This window comes from Biomphalaria glabrata, chromosome 3 (assembly GCF_947242115.1).
Source record: "Biomphalaria glabrata chromosome 3, xgBioGlab47.1, whole genome shotgun sequence".
Classification (NCBI taxonomy): domain Eukaryota; kingdom Metazoa; phylum Mollusca; class Gastropoda; family Planorbidae; genus Biomphalaria; species Biomphalaria glabrata.
Genome location: NC_074713.1, coordinates 16,385,104 through 16,407,713, shown reverse-complemented (window position 1 = coordinate 16,407,713; position 22,610 = coordinate 16,385,104). Strand labels below are relative to the sequence as shown.

Below are 22,610 nucleotides of genomic sequence, written 5' to 3'. Positions count from 1 at the left end.
TTTATTTTCTGTCTACATTGTTGAATTATTCTAATAAACTTCTAAGGTGCTGGTTTATTTCGCCTTTACTTTGAACGAACTTTATCAAATCCAAAGCGGAGAGAGATGTATAAAGACATAGAGTATGGTCCGAGCGTGGTGGCCAACAGGTTAAACGCTGGGTTTTTTAACATGGAGTCTTGGATTTGAATTTCGGTGTAGACTGGGATTTTATATTAGGGATTCTTAAGGCGCCTCTAAGTCCACCCAATTCAAATGGGTAGCTCACTTTAGTTTGGGAAAGTAAAGGCGGTTGGCCGTTGTGCTGATTACCTTAACATTATCTGCCCCACAGATCGCAAGGTCTGAAAGGTGCAACGTTAATACTTACTTTACTTCCAAAAGTTGGGCAGGGCAGGGCACGTATCCCGTGTGGGGGACGAACGTATCATGTGTGAGGGACGAACGTATCCCGTGTGTGGGACGAACATATCCCGTGTGGGGAACGAACATATCCCGTGTGGGGAACGAACGTATCCCGTGTGGGGGACGAACGTATCCCGTGTGGGGACGAACGTATCCCGTGTGGGGGACGAACGTATTCCGTGTGGGGGACGAACGTATTCCGTGTGGGGGACGAACGTATCCCGTGTGGGGTCGAACGTATCCCGTGGGGGGACGAACGTATCTCGTGTTGGGGACGAACGTATCCCGTGGGGGGACGAACGTATCTCGTGTGGGGGACGAACGTATCCCGTGTGGGATGAAATGTGGTCGACGTAACAGAGGTGCCCCGCGAAAACGCTATAACAACCAGACAAGGCGCCAACTTACTTTAACTGATATAGAAGAGAGCACCTGGTGGCAGGCTACTTCGGAACGAGACAGCTGGAAGTCAATTTCAAAGGCCGCGGTAACGCATTTAAGACCAAAAGAAAATCCGCTGCCGAGGACAGATGTAGACGACGAAAAGAAAATCTAAATCGACCACCGTCTGACAATGGTTATGTCTACGCTGGTTGTGGCAAAATATATAGGTCACAGCTGGGGCTGCGTATCCACGGGAAATACTGCATTCCTCATTAATCTTCGAACTCGAAGACAAGCCTTATTATTATTATCATCATTATATAGAGATTGTGTGTGTGTGTGTGTTTGAGTGTATGTATATTCAGATTTTATATAATATAATGATGTCAATGCAAGAGCACTGGATTATCAAATATTCATGTATTCCATCACTGACACACATACTCCACCTTCATGTCACAGGACACATAGGTAGGTGACAGAACGATCTGTTTCAATTATATAAACATTACTTCGGCCAATCAGCTTAACGGCACGGGGCTGCCAGCACAAAAGACATCGCGGGCCGCGGTCATATCGCTAACGCCAATCTTCACACTTTGGATCTTATCCATATTCCTGACCTGTCCACCCTCCGCCCCCTTTCTTTTCCCTCTCTTTCAGACGTTGACATTTGACCTTTCCGTGTCTGCCTTTTGGAAATCTCAACCTATTTTCCATCAATGTCGCGATGAATTCAACAAAATTAAACATGGTCGAAGCTAGACCAGTTATTGACGATTATTATTGATGAATGGAATGCTTAATTATGAAGGAAATAGCTCAAGGGAGACAACAGCTAGCATGCAAATTGTAATAAGGGAACTTTTGAATATTACGTAACATTTAAGGGGAAAGCGGCGGTTGTATAAAAATTTTTTACTGTTTGTTACAAGGGGGAGGGGAGTCTGCAGATTTGTTACGTAACAAAACAAGTAACATATTCAAATGACATAACACGTACAGTGGTCCCTTGACTTTAGCGGGGTCAGACTTTTGCGGTAGGACTATACCGGTACGGGTTTTCAAAAAATATTTATGGAAAACTATTCTACGTGTTGTTTGTTTCTAACCCCAGCCGGCGGGCGCCCGATGTATATGTACAGTATTGGGAAAACAACAACTGTATACGTCATCAAAGCGCATAAAGGGATGCATACTGTTTTGTAGATTTATGAAGAATGTGATTTTGGAAAATGATTATTAATAAATAAGTCTTTTGTAAAATTCGATATTTTTTGCTGTGTTACTTTACGTGTGTGTGTTGGGGGGGGGGGGCTATTGAGTCTTGTTATGATTTGTTACAAAGGGGGGATGGACGGTAAAAAATGTAATTTTTTGTTTGGCGTTACGTAATATACGAACGTTTCCTAAATAGAAATTATAACTCTATTAGGGCATCGAAGTTCTCTCCCTTTGAATGGCTTCATGAACTAGTAAACAGTATGCCTTAACAGAGAAAATGTGCAATCATAATAAATAATAATAATAATTCAATCAACACCATTAACAAAATTACAAGTAAGATCAATGTGTTTGACCAGCTATAACAAACAGGACTAATACACACACACAAATACGAATATTAATCTCATGGTAAGTGCGCTTGCAAAAACTACAATAGGCGGACAAAGTGACGGTCACTTGCGTTCAAACTAACAGAAGTGTACCCGGTGTTTTTGTTGCCCGTGGTGGCTTGGGAGGGGGGGGGGAGAGGTTCTAATACATTCTTCGGTCTCCGCAATGATCTAAAGAACATTTATGCAAAGTTTCATAAAGTTTGTTCAAACGGTTTTGATTCATACTCATGGTAATGATTTGAATGAACAGTTTTTAATGTCAAAGTCTGAAATATTTGTGTGAGGGGTGTTTCATGCTGAAATAAGTTTTTTAATGACCCAATTAACTGCAGATTTATACAGATTGTTTCTGAAGGCTATTCAAATTGCTTTCTAGAAGTTAGGCTTCTAATGAAAGAAACCATGATACATATACATAGCGGAAAAATGTAAAACGTCTATAAGCCAGTAAACAAATGTTAATCATCTGTGTATGGGTTTAGTTTAAAATTGTTTTATTTTAATATAAATATCATAAGCTCCTGATAGAAAATCATGTAAGTCTAAATCTAGGTCTATCTCAGTCAGATGTAATTTAAGTCTATATCTAGTTCTATCACAGTCTATAGCTTATATCTATATAGACCACAATAGAAATAAAAAAAAAATATTATTTAACTTTAGTTAGGCCAATAGTAGAATCAATAGAATATTCATCTTCTTTTTGAAATCCCTCAACTCAAGAAAAATTTTTTTTTTAAACTAGATCAAATACAAAATAAAGCATTGAGATTTATAACAAACGAATAGTTTAATTTGATTAGAGTAACACCATTAGTAAAATCACTAAACTAAGAAACACTTCGGAACAGAAGAATAAAAAGTAAAATAGCTATAATACATAAAACACTAAACCAGAACTTACAAATAGAAAAACAAAACCTAATGAAATATTCATTAAAACACAGGGATAGACGCACATTTCTTATTCCATACGCTAAAACTAATTCGTACAAGTGCTTCTTCTTCCGTAGGGCCGTTAGAAAATGAAATGGGTGGCTTGAATCAGCCAGAAAACCAACTACTTGGCAGAGTGTAAGTCATTGACTAACATACATGACTAGATTGACACACAAAATGCGTAGGACGTAATTATCTTCTTTTTTTAATTAAGTAACGTCTGTAATCTATAAGATCAGATATCTTGGTTTCAACAGCATCTACTTTCTAGGTTATATTATGGAATCACCAGCAGGCTGTTTATATTACTACTGGTTCACTTCTGCTCATCAAAATGTTATTTGTCAGCGTCTATCTCGAGCTTTCCCTCAAGGGTCATTATCGACTCAACCTTTCCGCCACGCCCTCAACCATCAGAATGGATGCTCCCCAGAACTACATTTTTTTTGTCTTCCGGAACTTGGCATCAGTTTTTATGTCAAGGCCACGCATCAAGTAATAAGCTTCCAATTGTGTCATTTTATACTGCCTATAAGTGGGTCGTGTAACGATTTTTTTTAAATTTATATTGGAAAAGAATAGTATGTGTGTATGTGTGTATCTTTCGTTAGCAAACATCTTTAAATATGTCTGGTGTTATAGACTACTTAAAAACATTTCTGACATTCTCTACTTTACCAATTGGCTTGTAGTTCTGTATTTTATGTATTTTTATTTATTTTAATCCTATTGTTTGTATGTAAAATATATTTTTCGTTAAAATACAATTTATGTTGAGAAACTTCTGGGGAAAAATAATCGATTGCGAAGTGCTGTGGACGTTCTTTGACTTGTAGACTAAACTACTGGTAGACAACTAAACTGTTGGTAGACAACTAAACTGTTGGTAGACAACTAAACTGCTGGTAGACAACTAAACTGTTGGTAGACAACCAAACTGCTGGTAGACAACTAAACTGTTGGTAGACAAGTAAACTGTTGGTAGACAACCAAACTGCTGGTAGACAACTAAACTGTTGGTAGACAACTTAACTGTTGGTAGACAACTAAACTGTTGGTAGACAAGTAAACTGTTGGTAGACAAGTAAACTGTTGGTAGACATGTAAACTGTTGATAGACAACTCAACTGTTGGTAGACAAGTAAACTGTTGGTAGACAACTAAACTGTTGGTAGACAACTAAACTGCTGGTAGACAACTAAACTGTTGGTAGACAACTAAACTGTTGGTAGACAACTAAACTGTTGGTAGACAACTCAACTGTTGGTAGACAACTAAACTGTTGTTAGACAACTAAACTGTTGGTAGACAACTAAACTGTTGGTAGACAACTAAACTGCTGGTAGACAACTAAACTGTTGGTAGACAACTAAACTGTTGGTAGAAAACTAAACTGTTCGTAGAGAGGCAAACTGTTGGTAGAAAAGTAAACTGTTGGTAAACAAGTAAACTGTTGGTAGACAACCAAACTGTTGGTAAACAAGCAAACTGTTGGTAGACAACTAAACTGTTGGTAAACAAGCAAACTGTTGGTAGACAACTAAACTGTTGGTAAACAAGTAAACTGTTGGTAGACAACTAAACTGTTGGTAGACAACTAAACTGTTGGTAGACAACTAAACTGTTGGTAGACAACTAAACTGTTGGTAGACAACTAAACTGTTGGTAGACAAGTAAACCGTTGGTAGACTACTTAACTGTTGGTAGACAACTATACCGTTGGTAGACAACTAAACTGTTGGTAGAAAACTAAACTGTTGGTAGACAAGTAAACTGCTGGTAGACAACTAAACTGTTGGTAGACAAGTAAACTGTTGGTAGACAAGTAAACTGTTGGTAGACAAGTAAACTGTTGGTAGACAAGTAAACTGCTGGTAGACAACTAAACTGTTGGTAGACAACTCAACTGTTGGTAGACAACTAAACTGTTGATAGACAACTCAACTGTTGGTAGACAAGTAAACTGTTGGTAGACAAGTAAACTGTTGGTAGACAAGTAAACTGTTGGTAGACAACTAAACTGTTGGTAGAAAACTAAACTGTTCGTAGAGAGGCAAACTGTTGGTAGACAAGTAAACTGTTGGTAGACAAGTAAACTGTTGGTAGACAACTAAACTGTTGGTAGACAACTAAACTGTTGGTAGACAAGTAAACTGTTGGTAGACAACTAAACTGTTGGTAAACAACTAAACTGTTCGTAGACAAGCAAACTGTTGGTAGACAACTAAACTGTTGGTAGACAAGTAAACTGTTGGTAGACAACTAAACTGTTGGTAGACAACTAAACTGTTGGTAGACAACTAAACTGCTGGTAGACAACTAAACTGTTGGTAGACAACTAAACCGTTGGTAGACAACTTAACTGTTGGTAGACAACTAAACCGATGGTAGACAACTAAACTGTTGGTAGACAACTAAACTGTTGGTAGACAAGTAAACTGCTGGTAGACAACTAAACTGTTGGTAGACAACCAAACTGCTGGTAGACAACTAAACTGTTGGTAGACAAGTAAACTGTTGGTAGACAAGTAAACTGTTGATAGACAACTCAACTGTTGGTAGACAAGTAAACTGTTGGTAGACAAGTAAACTGTTGGTAGACAAGTAAACTGTTGGTAGACAACTAAACTGTTGGTAGACAACTAAACTGCTGGTAGACAACTAAACTGTTGGTAGACAACTAAACTGTTGGTAGACAACTAAACTGTTGGTAGACAACTCAACTGTTGGTAGACAACTAAACTGTTGTTAGACAACTAAACTGTTGGTAGACAACTAAACTGTTGGTAGACAACTAAACTTTTGGTAGACAACTAAACTGCTGGTAGACAACTAAACTTTTGGTAGACAACTAAACTGTTGGTAGACAACTAAACTGTTGGTAGAAAACTAAACTGTTCGTAGAGAGGCAAACTGTTAGTAGACAAGTAAACTGTTGGTAAACAAGTAAACTGTTGGTAGACAACCAAACTGTTGGTAAACAAGCAAACTGTTGGTAGACAACTAAACTGTTGGTAAACAAGCAAACTGTTGGTAGACAACTAAACTGTTGGTAAACAAGTAAACTGTTGGTAGACAACTAAACTGTTGGTAGACAACTAAACTGTTGGTAGACAAGTAAACTGTTGGTAGACAACTAAACTGTTGGTAGACAACTAAACTGTTGGTAGACAAGTAAACCGTTGGTAGACTACTTAACTGTTGGTAGACAACTATACCGTTGGTAGACAACTAAACTGTTGGTAGACAACTAAACTGTTGGTAGACAAGTAAACTGCTGGTAGACAACTAAACTGTTGGTAGACAACTCAACTGTTGGTAGACAACCAAACTGTTGGTAGACAAGTAAACTGCTGGTAGACAACTAAACTGTTGGTAGACAACTTAACTGTTGGTAGACAACTAAACTGTTGATAGACAACTCAACTGTTGGTAGACAAGTAAACTGTTGGTAGACAAGTAAACTGTTGGTAGACAAGTAAACTGTTGGTAGACAAGTAAACTGCTGGTAGACAACTAAACTGCTGGTAGACAACTAAACTGTTGGTAGACAACTAAACTGTTGGTAGACAACTAAACTGTTGGTAGACAACTCAACTGTTGGTAGACAACTAAACTGTTGTTAGACAACTAAACTGTTGGTAGACAACTAAACTGTTGGTAGACAACTAAACTGCTGGAAGACAACTAAACTGTTGGTAGACAACTAAACTGCTGGTAGACAACTAAACTGTTGGTAGACAACAAAACTGTTGGTAGACAACTAAACTGTTGGTAGACAACTAAACTGTTGGTACACAACTAAACCGTTGGTAGACAACTTAACTGTTGGTAGACAACTAAACCGATGGTAGACAACTAAACTGTTGGTAGACAACTAAACTGTTGGTAGACAAGTAAACTGCTGGTAGACAACTAAACTGTTGGTAGACAACTCAACTGTTGGTAGACAACTTAACTGTTGGTAGAAAACTAAACTGTTGGTAGACAACTAAACTGTTGGTAAACAACTAAACTGTTGGTAGACAACTAAACTGTTGGTAGACAAGTAAACTGTTGGTAGACAACTAAACTGTTGGTAGACAACTAAACTGCTGGTAGACAAATAAACTGTTGGTCGACAACTAAACTGTTGGTAGACAACTAAACTGTTGGTAGACAACTAAACTGTTGGTTGACAACTAAACTGTTGGTTGACAACTAAACTGTTGGTAGACAACTAAACTGTTGGTAGACAAGTAAACTGCTGGTAGACAACTAAACTGTTGGTAGACAACCAAACTGCTGGTAGACAACTAAACTGTTGGTAGACAAGTAAACTGTTGGTAGACAAGTAAACTGTTGATAGACAACTCAACTGTTGGTAGACAAGTAAACTGTTGGTAGACAAGTAAACTGTTGGTAGACAAGTAAACTGTTGGTAGACAACTAAACTGCTGGTAGACAACTAAACTGTTGGTAGACAACTAAACTGTTGGTAGACAACTAAACTGTTGGTAGACAACTCAACTGTTGGTAGACAACTAAACTGTTGTTAGACAACTAAACTGTTGGTAGACAACTAAACTGTTGGTAGACAACTAAACTGCTGGTAGACAACTAAACTTTTGGTAGACAACTAAACTGTTGGTAAAAAAAATAAACTGTTCGTAGAGAGGCAAACTGTTGGTAGACAAGTAAACTGTTGGTAGACAAGTAAACTGTTGGTAGACAACTAAACTGTTGGTAGACAACTAAACTGTTGGTAGACAAGTAAACTGTTGGTAGACAACTAAACTGTTGGTAAACAACTAAACTGTTGGTAGACAACTAAACTGTTGGTAGACAAGTAAACTGTTGGTAGACAACTAAACTGTTGGTAGACAACTAAACTGTTGGTAGACAACCAAACTGCTGGTAGACAACTAAACTGTTGGTAGACAACTAAACTGTTGGTAGACAACTAAACTGTTGGTAGACAACTAAACTGTTGGTAGACAACTAAACTGCTGGTAGACAACTAAACTGTTGGTAGACAAGTAAACTGTTGGTAGACAAGTAAACTGTTGGTAGACAAGTAAACTGTTGGTAGACAACTAAACTGTTGGTAGACAACTAAACTGTTGGTAGACAAGTAAACTGTTGGTAGACAACTAAACTGTTGGTAGACAACTAAACTGTTGGTAGACAACTAAACTGTTGGTAGACAACCAAATTGCTGGTAGACAAGTAAACTGCTGCTAGACAACTAAACTGTTGGTAGACAAGTAAACTGTTGGTAGACAACTAAACTGTTGGTAGACAACTAAACTGTTGGTAGACAACTAAACTGCAGGTAGACAACTAAACTGTTGTTAGACAACTAAACTGTTGGTAGACAACTAAACTGTTGGTAGACAACTAAACTGTTGGTTGACAACTAAACTGTTGGTTGACAACTAAACTGTTGGTAGACAACTAAACTGTTGGTAGACAAGTAAACTGCTGGTAGACAACTAAACTGTTGGTAGACAACCAAACTGCTGGTTGACAACTAAACTGTCGGTAGACAAGTAAACTGTTGGTAGACAAGTAAACTGTTGGTAGACAAGTAAACTGTTGGTAGACAAGTAAACTGTTGGTAGACAAGTAAACTGTTGATAGACAACTCAACTGTTGGTAGACAAGTAAACTGTTGGTAGACAAGTAAACTGTTGGTAGACAAGTAAACTGTTGGTAGACAACTAAACTGCTGGTAGACAACTAAACTGTTGGTAGACAACTAAACTGTTGGTAGACAACTAAACTGTTGTTAGTTGGTAGACAACTCAACTGTTGGTAGACAACTAAACTGTTGTTAGACAACTAAACTGTTGTTAGACAACTAAACTGTTGGTAGACAACTAAACTGCTGGTAGACAACTAAACTTTTGGTAGACAACTAAACTGTTGGTAGAAAACTAAACTGTTCGAAGAGAGGCAAACTGTTGGTAGACAAGTAAACTGTTGGTAGACAAGTAAACTGTTGGTAGACAACTAAACTGTTGGTAGACAACTAAACTGTTGGTAGACAAGTAAACTGTTGGTAGACAACTAAACTGTTGGTAAACAACTAAACTGTTCGTAGACAAGCAAACTGTTGGTAGACAACTAAACTGTTGGTAGACAAGTAAACTGTTGGTAGACAACTAAACTGTTGGTAGACAACTAAACTGTTGGTAGACAACTAAACTGTTGGTAGACAACCAAACTGCTGGTAGACAACTAAACTGTTGGTAGACAACTAAACTGTTGGTAGACAACTAAACTGTTGGTAGACAACTAAACTGTTGGTAGACAACTAAACTGCTGGTAGACAACTAAACTGTTGGTAGACAAGTAAACTGTTGGTAGACAAGTAAACTGTTGGTAGACAAGTAAACTGTTGGTAGACAACTAAACTGTTGGTAGACAACTAAACTGTTGGTAGACAAGTAAACTGTTGGTAGACAACTAAACTGTTGGTAGACAACTAAACTGTTGGTAGACAACCAAACTGCTGGTAGACAACTAAACTGTTGGTAGACAACTAAACTGTTGGTAGACAACCAAATTGCTGGTAGACAAGTAAACTGCTGCTAGACAACTAAACTGTTGGTAGACAAGTAAACTGTTGGTAGACAACTAAACTGTTGGTAGACAACTAAACTGTTGGTAGACAACTAAACTGCTGGTAGACAACTAAACTGTTGTTAGACAACTAAACTGTTGGTAGACAACTAAACTGTTGGTAGACAACTAGACTGTTGGTAGGCAACTAAACTGTTGGTAGACAACTAAACTGTTGGTAGACAACTAAACTGTTGGTAGGCAACTAAACTGTTGGTAGACAACTAAACTGTTGGTAGACAACTAAACTGTAGGTAGACAACTAAACTGTTGGTAGACAACTAAACTGCTGGTAGACAACTAAACTGTTGGTAAACAACTAAACTGTTGGTAGACAACCAAACTGTTGGTAGACAACTAAACTGTTGGTAGACAACCAAACTGCTGGTAGACAACCAAACTGCTGGTAGACAACTAAACTGTTGGTAGACAACCAAACTGCTGGGAGACAAGTAAACTGCTGGTAGACAACTAAACTGTTGGTAGACAACCAAACTGCTGGTAGACAACTAAACTGTTGGTAGACAAGTAAACTGTTGGTAGACAACCAAACTGCTGCTAGACAACTAAACTGTTGGTAGACAAGTAAACTGTTGGTAGACAACTTAACTGTTGGTAGACAACTAAACTGTTGGTAGACAAGTAAACTGTTGGTAGACAACTTAACTGTTGGTAGACAACTAAACTGTTGGTAGACAAGTAAACTGTTGGTAGACAAGTAAACTGTTGGTAGACAAGTAAACTGTTGGTAGACAACTAAACTGTTGGTAGACAACTAAACTGTTGGTAGACAAGTAAACTGTTGGTAGACAAGTAAACTGTTGGTAGACAACTAAACTGTTGGTAGACAACCAAATTGCTGGTAGACAAGTAAACTGCTGCTAGACAACTAAACTGTTGGTAGACAAGTAAACTGTTGGTAGACAACTTAACTGTTGGTAGACAAGTAAACTGTTGGTAGACAAGTAAACTGTTGGTAGACAACTAAACTGTTGGTAGACAAGTAAACTGTTGGTAGACAAGTAAACTGTTGGTAGACAAGTAAACTGTTGGTAGACAAGTAAACTGTTGGTAGACAACTAAACTGTTGGTAGACAAGTAAACTGTTGGTAGACAACTAAACTGTTGGTAGACAACTAAACTGTTGGTAGACAACTAAACTGTTGGTAGACAAGTAAACTGTTGGTAGACAACTAAACTGCCGTAGGCGTATTATATTTTATCTTGTTATAGTTGAAATAATGTGAATAACTTTTTTTGTGAACAAAACTAAATAGAACTTTTATCTATATTATAAAGTAGAAAGTAAGGCGTTTGTATGTATGTTCCGAATAGAAATCAAAACCTTTTGACCAATCTTGATAAAACTTGGCAGAAATGTTCCTTGGGTGTTAACTTGAACCGTGACTTATGTAAAGTAGCCCTAAAACAAGACCCCCAAAAAAAAAAGTTGCCCATCTCTATAAAAATATTGTATCTTAGAAATCTAGGTCACAAAGCCATGTCTACATCAAGACGAAGAGGTCACGCATGCACAGAGATGAAAATGTCTAGGTCTAAATTAGCTCTCATTCAAGAAAACATATTTTTTTACTTTTACACATGAACATACATATTAGTGTCTATTCATTTCATTATGTAATGAAAATCAACCTTCAAATTTGAGTTTACAAAACATTTTTTACATAAAATCGTTCGCTCTAAATGTAAATAGCTTTAAACGTCTTGACATACTTTTCCGTAACTTGCGGCTCCATTACATGAACCGCGTAGTGATACAAATTAAATGAACGTCAGAAGTCATAATATCGTGCATTATAAAGGCATATTATTAAACTAATAATCTACTTACATAATACAATTTACTTTCCAATGTGTTTTTTTAAAGCATTTAAGCCTACAGCTACCGATTCGGTTTTAATTTTAAGTCTTTATTTTCAATTTACTTTTTTCTTTAAGATTTACTTATGCGCATTAAGACCTCTTAACATAGCTACATATATACAAAAACTTTTCATTCATCATGTCGTCATAGATAGCGTGTAGCTAGATCTAGGTTAACACAAGCCATTTACTAGGCTCAAAGTCTTTAGTTTTTGACTAGACTACTATGGCATTCAAGTTTTTTTTTAGATTTTAGATCTATATCTACATTAAATTAAACTAACAATGTTATATTAACAGTTACATTTACGCGATCGGTTTAATTATAAAATATATTGACATCTTGATATCGCGGACTTCTAAATACACAAGCCAAGGTTTTCATTTAATAATTGGATCTAAATATCTAGGTCGAATAGCTATTTTTAGCTCCATCCAAAACAATTTTATATTCTTGAATTCATGCATTCGCTTTACTTATAACATTATTATTTCCTTGAATTGTTTTTAATGCACTATATCAGTGACTATCAGGGGCGGACTGGCTATATGGGCAAACGGGCAAATGCCCGGTGGGCCGGTACCAAATGGGCCGGTCTAGTCGCGACCAAAGAAAAAATTCAATGCAGACAACTTAAAAACAAAAGTGACAGCAGCAAGACACAAAGGCCAGAATATGTTTTCTTTTTTTTTGTAAATTATTATTAAAATTAATTTTGTTTCAAATTCAACAAGAATATAATTTTAAAAATTACACAATACAGTGTACGTATTTAACTATTATCATTTGTAAAACGTAAGACCGTACTTTCTGCTATGCACGAGCGGCATGGCCTTCAACACTACTTTGATGTCTTCGATACTGTGTTTGGCCTGATCATTTTGCTGGTCGGCATGGGCCTTTGATGGCACTCCTATTTTTGTTTTGCTCCTTCCCTCCCCATTTTGTAATGGTTCCATTGAAAGTTAACGAAAAAGAGGGATGGGAGAGGTTAAGTAAGAAAACATTGATATAACGCGGCAAAAGGGGAGACAATTAGCTCTTTAACAGAACTTAATAGAAGTTAACAAACACATACACACAGCCGCGAAATTGCAAACCACCCAACTTATTCATAGCTCAATATGGGTATAAAGCTCTACTTTCTGCGATTTGAAAAGAAAAAGTAAGTTTCTATTTGTTTATTTTTAATAACAGATCTAAAAATACTACACTTAAAGCTTACAAAAAAAAATTATTATTTAATTAAAATATAAATCTACATCTAAATCAATCGAATATCAGTATGATTAATGGCTAACTTATGCTTAGTATGAAGTCATTAATAATGAAAATTATTACAGTAATTAAAATAATTTATATAGCGCTGTCACATCCGATATTTAATGAAAGGAGATTTAGAATCATTTATATTTTAAATAATATATTCATATACAAATCGCGTTTTTTGAGAATGTACTAGGACGAAGCAAGAGCTTTTCACATTTAGAAGTACCTCTCTAACCGTTCTGCATTCTCTTACCTTTTAAAGGAATATATATATATAGTTCGTCCATCGTAGTTCTATTATGACCACTTTGTCATCCAGGGGGCTGAGGGCTTTGCATTGGGTTTTATGTCTCCCCGTGTGGCTGGTGAGACCTATGTGAGCCCGGAATGTTCGGCCGCACACTAGGCAGGTTATTCAGCTGGAGCTATTGTCATTGGCCTTGCTTTTCTTCTCTGGCGTTTTTCTTCTGCCAGCATTGTTCTCTTTTCCTCAGCAACCTGTGCGCCGGTTTTCACAGCGCGACGTCATGATTCTCTGTCATGTGCCTCTGTCTCCCAGGTGGCTGGGTCAATGCTGAACGCCTTCAGAGAAGCTTTGAGGGTGTCCCTGAAGCGCATTCTTTGACCACCTTGCGAGCGCTTTCCTTCGCTTAGTTGGCCATACAGGAGTCGTTTAGGGATGCGGTGATCTTTCATTCTGCATACGTGTCCTGCCCATCGCAGCTGTGACTGCATCAGCATTGTGTGGATGCTTTGCAGACCCACTCTTTGAAGGACTTGAGTATCTGGTATTTTGTCTTGCCATTTGACATTCAGTATTTTTCACAGACGTCATGTGGAAGTGATTCAGTTTCTTTGCATGTTAACTGTACTCTATCCATGTTTCTGAGGCATAGAGCAATGTAGGGAGAATGACGGCTCGATAGACCCCTAGTTTTGTATTTGTGGTGATATCCCTTTAAAGGTATGGGTTGCCTGAGTCAGCCAGGAAAACCAATGATTTAGCATATTTTAAGTCACAGATCAACATACAGGACTAGATCGGCACAGTGAAATACGTAGGACCTAATTATTTATTTTTTTTTGAAGAAACGTCTGTAATCTATAAGTAATACCAACAAGTTTGAAACTCATTAAGGCTGCTATTGTAGTGTTTATAGTTTTGAGACTACATACATGTATAAATAGAATACATTATATAAGCCTACGAAAGCATACATCCAGTTTTCGATGCGTTATCAAACTTTATATATTTTGAATAGAATTAGGCTTACACCTATGATAAAACACATGGGCGTAGACGAGAGGGGAGGAGTTCAAACCATCACTGGCCTCAGACCTCATTGTCTGAAAGGGAAACTTTACTTACTTCCTCAGTGCAGCCAACTTAAGCAAACTACAGTCACCAAATTTCATGAGCGTAGCCAAAAGGGGTTTGTGATTTCCCCCCCCCCCCTTTTTAATACAAAACTAAAGCATTTTACCATTTTCTACCAGTCGCCGGACTCCAGTTAATAGAAGATTTAGTTTTTGATTTTTTTTTAGCTGGCTAATTGCACTGTAGATACCTCAGAATATGCATTTTTTAAAGCTTAAAATAACGGAAATAATGCTTGGATCCGGGGCTTAGAGCGCTCCCCCAGACTCCCTAGCTGTCCCTTGGCGATGTGTACTGCCTTTCACTAATTATAGGAAGAGAGTATTCTAGGGTAGAAAAAACGTTTAAAAGAATGAAAGATAAGAATGTAATGAAGATTAATTACATACACACACACACTAATATATATATATATAAATTGCGGAGGGGGTTTAAAATCCCCCCCCCCGCCACACCGAAAATATATGACATGCCATTTATGGGCCGGTTTATATGGTAATGCCCGGGCCGATTTTGATACCCAGTCCGCCCCTGGTGACTATTTCAGTTATACGCAAATTAAGACCCGCGAGCCACGGGCAATATATGGCTAGTTACAATGTAAACAAATTCAACCTGAGATGAAATGAAATAAATGTAGTGGACTTTAGTAAGAATATGAAATAGTATTTCGAACAAAATCTAACTCACTACAATAACACGTCTTTTCACTCTGGCAATCTTGAGTCGTCTGTCCTACCTAAGACCATTGACGACAATTCTAACGTCGTCCCACCGTCACCATAGAAACACACACACACTCCATAACACGGGGGTAAGGGGAACATTGTATATTTTCAAGTTTAGTGCTTTCACAGATCAAATATCTCGTCGCAGAGTAATCCTGTGTCGCAGACTAGTTCTGTGTCGCAAAATAATCCTGTGTCTCAGAGTTTTCTTGTGTCGCAGAGTAATCCTGTGGTCGCGCTTACAAATTGAACTGGATCAAAGTAGATCTTTAGTTCCAGTTAGTTTAAACTATACACAACAACATAGTGTGTGTTTCTCTAAACGACATACTGATTTATACTAAGTTTAAAACTATAGACAAAATAAGGATTCGTATTTTGAGGCAACAGTATAAAGCGTTTGTATCATTACAATTAGGATCAATTACAATAGTGTCATACTGGCTAATTCTATCATTGAAATCTTTGTATTCGCAGAGGTATTGAAGAGATTGTCGTTCTCATCCTATCAAAAGTCTTACAGTTGGTAACATCCGAATCAAGTTGTTAAGTTTTCTTTTCATTTCTTTTCGGTTAATTACTTGAGCATTACTTTGACCAGGTCAATTTAGGCTGTTGGAATTACGACTTCAAGTTGTTCGCTTCAATCAACAGAACAAGACAATAAGTAGCAATAGTTGTACAGACTAGAACGAATAGTTCAAGTTACATACCCAACACCGATAGTGTTTTTATATTTGTATCTGTGTTTATATCTGTGTCTATGTGTATGTGTTTATGTGTTTTGTGTGTTGATCAATGTCCAAGCAATTTAAACCAAACTTTCTCTATCACTAAAAACTTTTAAGGAATTATGGGAAATAAAAAAAAAAAAACAAGACAGACAATATTTTGAAAATATTATTTAAAAAAAACCCCCACAATTTTATGAAATGGAAAGTTTTTTAAAAGCTATTAATGTTCAAAGTGTTTTATCGCGTTTTTTTAATACCCAACGAGTACTTGTTAGAGTACTTGATAGAGTATTTGCTAGAGTATCAACTTAGTCACAGATGTCACAGATTTGGTTCTTGCGAAAACTGAAACATTTATAGATTTCAGTCCGAGGGATCAATCAATCCAAGCGCTTCAAATGTAGAAAGTGTTTTATAGACACTTGGAAATAAATGGAAGTATCCGGTAGTTCACAAAACGTTTTGAGTGTGTATTAGAAAAAAAAACAGAGAGAGAGAGACAGAAGGAGAGAGAGAGACAGAAGGAGAGAGGAAAGAAAGATTGATGTGTGAGAGTGTGATACGAGAGACAACTAAAAAAAAAAAGACCAAGAAAAGAGACAGAGAGACGTAAAAGAGAGAGAGAGAGAGCTTAGAGAGAAAGAAAAAAAAAGAAAGAATTGTCCATCTATCTATTTATCTATCTATCTGTCTGTCTGTCTGAGTGTCTGGCGTCTCAATCTATCTAACCATTTTGGCCTATCCAAATCATGTACCAGTGCTGACCAGTCTAATCTTTATATTACAATTGTAGAGACGATGTTAGCTCAAATCGCTAAAAAAAAAAAAATTATTCCAATTTCCCATAGCCTTGGGAAAAAAATACCAGTTTCTATAGTTACCTGTAACTTTTACTTTGGTAAAATAGAGAAATAGTAAAACAAAAAAACTGGAGAAAATGAATTGTCAACGCTTGTACCAAGCTGTTTATATTTAATCATCCAGGAAATAGCTGAAGCTACGCCTGATCAGATAATGAGGAAGACAGCGTCAAAGCCACGAACCAGCTTCCCAGTGCCACACTCACAGACACCTCGGGCATAAGTGTTGTGTGTTTGGGAAAGGGGAGGGGGTTCTCGCTCACGGAAGAGATATCAAACCTAGAGACTACTTTGATCTCACATGTGGCCCGAGAAAGGAGGGGCGGGGCGGGGAGGAGGCTGTTGATCAAGAAAGAGTTAACGGGAGGAAGTTGCCTGGTGCAATCCCCTGGAGAGACAAGATTTACTTTGACACTGCAAGGTGAAGTCAGTAGAGACACACAATCCTGGCTTTGTCTATGGGGAAATTCGTTTCATATTCAGTTCAATTCCATACCGTCCTGTGGTCATAAAAAAAGCGCAGGGGACAGAGAGGAGTTTTAAAAGAAATGAGACTGGGTGGAGAGGGAATACAAATAGTGGCTGTGGGGTTAGATGGATTGACTAGCTCGACGACTGCCCTGTGTTCGAGTCCCTATGGAATATCGGTAATTTTTATTAAACGCTAAAATTTCGATATAAGATTGTATCAGAAGAAAATTTAAAGAGAGAGATATCTTTTTGTTACAGTTTCTGTTACCCACAAAAAGCAAAACCAAACATTAAAGTTGACATCGTTCAAGACATTAGTAAAGAATGTATTCATCTTTAAGTAGTTTTAAATACATCGGAGCTATCGTCTCAGATAATGGAACCCTTGAGACTAAATTCAAACTGATGCGCTCCATGGTCAAGGCAATATTCTTAGGCCTACATGCTTGCAAATCTTGGACGCTGACTGCAGATCTGGAGATTCTACGGAAAGATCTTAGGTGTCACATACAAAGGCTGCATCACAAACGAAGAGATTAGAAACAGGTTTGATAAACAGCAATCTGACCCCACGATGACCTGCCAAATACTGGGAAAAAAAAAGCAAACTTTAAACTCTATGGCCATAACACAAGGTCTTCAAAGCTCGCAAAGACCTTCCTTCAGAGAACAGTAAGAGAAAAAAGAAGAAGAGGCAGACAGAGAAATTGATAGTTGAACGACCTAAAAGAATGGACGGGCCTGTCATTGAAAGAAATTCTATCCAAGGCAAAAGACAGAAAGAAATAGAGAAAAGCTATTAACAAATCTTATATGGTGCCACAACTATTCAACAGAATAAGAGATTGATAAGTTAAGGTTAGGTGAAAATGTGCGTGTAATCACTCCAGGAATCTCGGTATCAATATACAAAAAAATCTAGGAAGGTCATCAGGTCTTTGGGTTCCTAGGGGCAATAAGAATGATTAACAGAAAAAAACTTGATTATTGCTCTTACCCGATTCCCTTGTCTTGGTTTTTACTTTCAAGTTGAAATGGACACTATTTTAAGATTTACATAACCTATAACAGCTATCTTTTTTTTTTAGTTCAATTGATGATTGGAAATTTCACAGATAACGATGACGTAATTTCATTTTTAAATCTCTTGGCATCAGTTCAATTACGTCAGCATATTTTGTTCTCTTACTTAGTCCTATCTCACTGCTATTAATGACGTTTATTTTAGCCCAACCTCCGATTGGCCTAACCACTTAATAAGATGCTATTTTCAGCATTCATTTCTTATTGTTCCATCCCAATCGTTGGCCAATCCAAGTCCTCGTCAGGTCATTAGGTTTCCCAGACATTGCGCTGTCTCTTTATCTAGTCCACTTACTCCTTGCTAATTTTGTTCTTAGCCTTTGGATCTTCTAAGTCTATTCTTTTAAGTTCATATTCTTTCTATCCTCTTATTCTATTCTGTTTAGTTCATCGCCTTTTTTTACCTTCTGGTTCTATTCTGTTCATAATCTTTTGTATCTTCTAATTCTATTATGTTTTGTTCAAGACCTATGTATCCTCTATTCCTTTTAGTTTATATTCTTTAAACCTCTATGATTTAATACGGGCTTCTTTTTTTTTTTTTTTGGGGGGGGGGGAGGGGGGGTTTACAATGTGTTTAACTTTATTTTGCATTAAAAATGGTTGTTTAACTTTGTATTTCACTTTTTATTCTGCCCGAAAGTATGCCGCATATTTCATTTTAAAATTAATATCTATCTGGTCGAATGTTAATTTTTTGTTTGCTACTGGTCGATTTTTTTAGTAATGTTGTTTTTTTAAATTTAATTAGTATTTCATAATCGAGATGACTATCTAATGGTGCTAAAGACTTGGTGGAGTTAAAGACTTGATGGAGCTAAAGACTTGTAGGAGTTGCTGAGAAGCAATCGAGAGTATTAAATGTTCGCTTTCAGATTTCTATTTGCAAAATGAAAAAAAAAATATGCCTTAAAATATATATTAAAAAATATATTTTAATTAGCTAATGAGACATGGATCCTTGGCCCTTCGTCGATTATGTGATCTTCAAGTGTCTTGACATTATCCAATAAAACACTCTACCGCTCCATTGACAGACTCAACAAAAACTAAATGAAAAATAAAACCTATCCATGTCATTTTACTATAAAAAAAAACAGCCATTGATTGTAGCAAACAGCGGTTAGTCATTTCAAATTCTAGTTTCATTTTTCTTAATTATTTGTGTAATAAGAAATGTTTTTGTTTGCTGAGATAAAACCCCATTCATTGTTGGGAAAAATTAAAGACCACATTGTCTCCGACACGGATTGATATCAAATGACCTAGGGATGGGGGGGGGGGGGTACATTCAGTTCAAAGTAATCAAAGATTTACTGTTACAAGTTAAAAGTGAGCTTAATATATGCAACTAATTCAATACATTCAGGGCCGGATGTAGGGACGGCAGGTGAGGATATTGCCCAGGGATGTCACTTGAGAGGGTCCCCACAATGAAGATTTTTTTAAATATCTGAAATTTCGAAGGTCACAAACTTTTACGTTTTATTTTACTAACATTTTTTTTTTCGCATTTTTACAGACAATATTTGAAATCAAACAGTTGGCAACAATGTCTGCGAATTGTCTGATTGCGTGATAGTTTGCTCATAATATATAATTGCAGCTCCGGGTCTACGACAATGCGTCAACCCAGTGCCTTAACCATCACTAGCGTATCCAGAACTTTGGAGGGGGGAGGGAGATTTTTTTTCAAACCATTACCCTAACCCCCTTGTAAAATTAACCCTACGTATAAACACGCACACACATATATATAATTTACAATTACTTTCTTTTTTTTTCTAAATTATGACATGCTTTTAAATATCAGTTGTTGTTGTTTAATAAGTGGATTTTTATTTTTGGCTTTCGGAAAAGTGTAGTGGCCTCCACAAAAAAAAAATCCTGACCTGGGGCCTCCTGTTACTTAAATCCGACTCTGAATACTCCGAATTGCTACACATGCTAGATGGATATGTATAGCACAAATTCTAATGTTCTAGCCTTCGTTGAAAGCCAGATTGCAAAAATACTGATTAGGTCTTGCCTTGTTTTAAACTTAGGTCCAAGATACTGGTGACGCCTTGTCTTAGTTTAAACCTAAATCTCAAGATATTTATGTATGACCTTATCGTTTCTTTACTTAAAGGCGCTAATTTCTTTTTGTTAAACTGACTATTTCTGGTGGCAGAAATAAACTGTTGGGTTTCCGTTCAAATAGTCAAGTAGCTTTCCAAAAAAAAAAAAAGCCCCATTGTTAGGTTATATGTTCTATGGTCTTCTTCAGAGTAGCAAAGTGAAATCGCTTGTTTAGAGTTATACTATATAATAAGCAATTTTGTGACAGTTTGACATGGGTTCACAAGCTTTGTATATTTACGAAGAGTGGGCTAGAAAAGAGAAAATCTATTTTTAGAAGATGACCCAACATCTTACCTTGCCTCCCCCCTCCCACCTCTACCCATCTCAAAATCAAAATAGTAGGAGAATAATGATTGGCGGGAAATGTCAAAGGTCAACTTAAAAGTTTATTTCAAAAGTGTGAGAGTGTGAAATTATTTCAGTGTGTGAAACTGTGTGGGTGTATTAGTGTGTGGGATTTGTTCTCTTTGTTTATTACTTTGCCAGAAGTCCAGAAGCTCAGGTTTCCAAGTTTTCTGGACTGTTTTTCTCTGCAAGAGAACGTTAATTGGCAACCAGATCATGTCGGACAAAAACCTTGCCAAACATCTTTAGCCGCCCACATACACACATCGCTGTGATATTGACACTTCATTAAAACTGTGGATACTTTCAGAAACACCTTTTTTTTTGTGACTTATCTTTTTTTTATTTCAAAAATACGATCCAGCAAAATATTTTGAAAAAACAAGGTTACAAAGACAGTTTGGGTGGAAACACTAACTCAAAATCGGCCCCAGAAGTGGTCCACATAGAGTTTTCACCAGGATTCGAACACGGGATTTCCGGTTCTAAGTGCTTTATCCCTCAGCCACAGCATCTCCATATATTTATTTAGAGTACACTTATAACTTTTTTTTAATAATAATTACTAACCTTATTTATAGCATATTACTAAAAAAAAAAAGATTTATTCTTCTAATAAAATTAGATACATTTGCAACACGAAAGCAAAAATTCTTGACCTACTTGAAGCTACAATTGTGTACAAGACTTTCCCCTCGCAAATAAAAATTAATATCTCCATTGTCATTTGTCATACAAACTAGACATAGATCTAGCTAGATCTAGACCTGGTTTTAGATCTAAATCTAGATTCAAGATCTAAGTCTAGGTCTAGAACTAGATCGTCTGAATTTACACGTTTAATCTTCAAATTACTAGACCTAGGCCAATTTTATGACCATGAATAGTAGGCCTTTTGTTACCAGGTTAAGGTGTAGGCTACTATGCTGTACATATCCGATTCATTTCATAATGTGATACTTGTGATACTACTGTTTACATAATAAATAAATCTGCACCCAAAGCTGTCAGAATATAAGTTATTGCCTTAATAATTCAAATTTTGTTCAAATGATTAATACATTTATCATATATATATATATATATATATATATATATATATATATATATATATATATATATATATATATATATATATATATATAATATATATATAATGATTAATAGATTTATAATATATATATATATAGATAGATAGATCTGGGCTCTATTTAGTCTTATTTAGACTGTCAAGTGTAGGCCCCTATAATGAGGATATGTCATATGTCAAAACTGCGCGCTATAAAATTAGTTTGTTATTTTTTAAACTTATAACTATAGACATAAATATAAATATATATATATATGTCTATGCTTATAACTAAAACGAAGTTCGTATCAAAATTCTTTTTTAAAAACAACATTTGAATCAGTATTCTATTCAACGAGCTAGTTAATAAATGGAAAATATATTTTATAATGATCCATTGACACCTTTACCACTGTGACCTTTGATGCATATCTTTTTGTATCAATGCGCGAATCTGTGAACGAAGCTTGAGTTATTAATGAAGAAGTCCTTAACGTTTTTAAAAACGTTGCCTCCCCTGAAGTTTTTCATTTAAAAAAGTAATTTTTTGAAAAATCTGCTTGCATATATAATTTTAAAAATTAAATGGTTCACTTTCGGTAAAGAAAAAAGCCGTTGCATCAGAACTTTGACTGATCGTGATGTCTAATTTTCATTTTCTCTAGTTTCTGAGATCTAAACTGTCGGACGGACGGACGTGCGGAGAGACAG

At 36.5% G+C, this 22,610-nt stretch overlaps 1 protein-coding gene across 3 annotated transcripts in view; it reads left to right on the top strand.

The window, feature by feature from the left end:
• LOC129925145 (neuroglobin-like) overlaps positions 1-22,610 on the top strand; it is an 83,591-nt gene that overhangs the window by 38,348 nt on the left and 22,633 nt on the right. The gene's annotated exons all lie outside the window — the stretch shown is intronic.